The sequence below is a fragment of the Scylla paramamosain genome, chromosome 5 (assembly GCF_035594125.1).
Source record: "Scylla paramamosain isolate STU-SP2022 chromosome 5, ASM3559412v1, whole genome shotgun sequence".
Lineage (NCBI taxonomy): Eukaryota > Metazoa > Arthropoda > Malacostraca > Decapoda > Portunidae > Scylla > Scylla paramamosain.
In genome coordinates, this window is record NC_087155.1 from 25,845,298 (window position 1) to 25,847,555 (window position 2,258).

The window sequence follows — 2,258 nt, forward strand, 5'->3', positions numbered from 1 at the left end:
TAATATAATATGTCAGCAAATATTTTCAGGCCTTAAAAGCAACACACACACACACACACACACACACACACACACACACACACACACACACACACACACACACACACACACACACACGGAAGGGAACAAATTCTATCCATTTATTGTTTTGTCCTGTAATTTGTCTCACCAAGTCGTTTTTCCTCCCTCCCACACGCTCCATTGGATTAGTCTCTCTCTCTCTCTCTCTCTCTCTCTCTCTCTCTCTCTCTCTCTCTCTCTCTCTCTCTCTCTCTCTCTCTCTCTCTCTCTTCACCATCAGTTACTTCCCTTCTTTCTCACCCCTCCTTTCCATCTTTATCGCCGTCTTCCTCCCTTCCCTGTATTCACATTTCCTCTCTCTCTCTCTCTCTCTCTCTCTCTCTCTCTCTCTCTCTCTCTCTCTCTCTCTCTCTCTCTCTGCAATTATCTCTTCTCATCCCTCGTTCCTCCTTATTCATGTCAGATTATTATTAAATTTCCTGTTATTCTTTCTCCTTTACCTCCACCGCTGTTGCCTTGTCATTCTCTCCCCCTCCTCGTTCTCCTCCTCTTCTTCCCTCACCCTCATCTTCATTTTACTCTTCCTACCATTCCTTTGCCCTCATCTTTCTCCTCTGTCTTCTTTTTCTTCCCAACCACTCCCCTCCCCGGTTCACATTTCCCTGTCCCTCCTCCCTCTCCTCCTCGTCCTCCCTCCATGCTATTCTCTTCCAATCTCCTCCTCCTCCTCCTCCTCCTCCACCTCTTTCTCCATGTTTACCAACCATCCATATTCTTTGTCTCGTTCTCTCTGCGTGGAGTTGAGTTTGATGCTCGAGAGAGAGAGAGAGAGAGAGAGAGAGAGAGAGAGAGAGAGAGAGAGAGAGAGAGAGAGAGAGAGAGAGAGAGAGAGAGATGGCATGGCTGCTGGTGGCGCAATACTTCCCGGCATTCAAAGTAAAGCCAGTTCTCAATCTATATCCAGCTCTCAATTCCTTTTTCTCCTCCCTTCTATCCCTCTCCCTTTACTCTCGAGGGGAATCACCACCGGCGGCGAGGAGAGGGGAGCGAGAGGAAGCAGGAAGCGAAAGGAAGGGAGGGGGTTGAAGTGAAAGAAGGGAAGAAAGGAGGAAACGAAGAGAAGACGTCGCGAACAAAGGAGCTTGAGTAGAAACAATAGTTGAATGAGAAGAAGCGAGTGAGGGAAGGAGGGAGTAAGAAAGATGAAAAAGAAAGATGAAATAAATGTGTGAAGAAAAGGAGAGATAGAGAAAATACTAGTGAGGTTTAAATATATATTGGAAGAAGAAGAGAAGAAAAGACTTCGAGAATAAAGTTTAAGACAGACGCAATACGTGTGTAAAGAGGAAAAAAAAAAGACAAAAATAATAGAAATGAGGTTAAAAATGCATTGCCCATAAAAACACAATATTCTTCCACCATGACAAGTAAGAAACACGAAACACATCCCATGAAAAAAAGGAAAAATTCAGGAAAAAAAAATATAAAATAAAGTTAAAAATATAATAATAAAAACACCTCGACCTCGCCAGGATTCGAACCTGGAATCTTCTGATCCGTAGTCAGACGCGTTATCCGTTGCGCCACGAGGCCTGTATCACAACGGAACTTTTGTTGTTATTCACAACGTATGATGAATAATGTTTATTGTAGTTTTCCAATGACATTGTCCATCATCATCATCATCATCATCATCATCATCTCTCTCTCTCTCTCTCTCTCTCTCTCTCTCTCTCTCTCTCTCTCTCTCTCTCTCTCAGGTTTTATCATAAGTCTTTCTATCTCGTTCTCTCTCTCCATCCACGCCTTATCTTTCATCTCCCCCTCTTCCTCTTCGCCACCTCTCACCGCCTGACTCAATAAAGCCTCTCTCTCTCTCTCTCTCTCTCTCTCTCTCTCTCTCTCTCTCTCTCTCTCTCTCTCTCTCTCTCTCTGAGCCGGGATGGAGGGAAGGAAGAAGAGATGTGATCCCTCTCCCTCTCCTGCATTATATACTGAGGAGGGAAGAGAGGGGTGGAGGAAGGAGGCGTGGTGAGGGAAGAGAGGATAGGGTGCACAGGGAAAAGAGGGAAGAGGGAAGAGGGAAAGAAAAATTAGTGAAAAGGGAATATACATGAGAGAGAGAGAGAGAGAGAGAGAGAGAGAGAGAGAGAGAGAGAGAGAGAGAGAGAGAGAGAGAGAGAGAGAGAGAGAGAGATTAATGCCAAGACAGGGTCAAATTAAGAAGAAACATGACA

The 2,258-nt window shown here is 44.7% G+C and overlaps 1 non-coding gene across 1 annotated transcript; it reads right to left on the reverse strand.

Annotated features, from left to right (window-relative positions):
* Positions 1-1,541: 1,541 nt before the first annotated feature.
* Trnar-acg (transfer RNA arginine (anticodon ACG)) lies at positions 1,542-1,614 on the reverse strand. Its single transcript has one exon. It is a non-coding gene; the product is annotated as a tRNA-Arg (tRNA).
* Between the last annotated feature and the right edge of the window lie 644 nt (positions 1,615-2,258).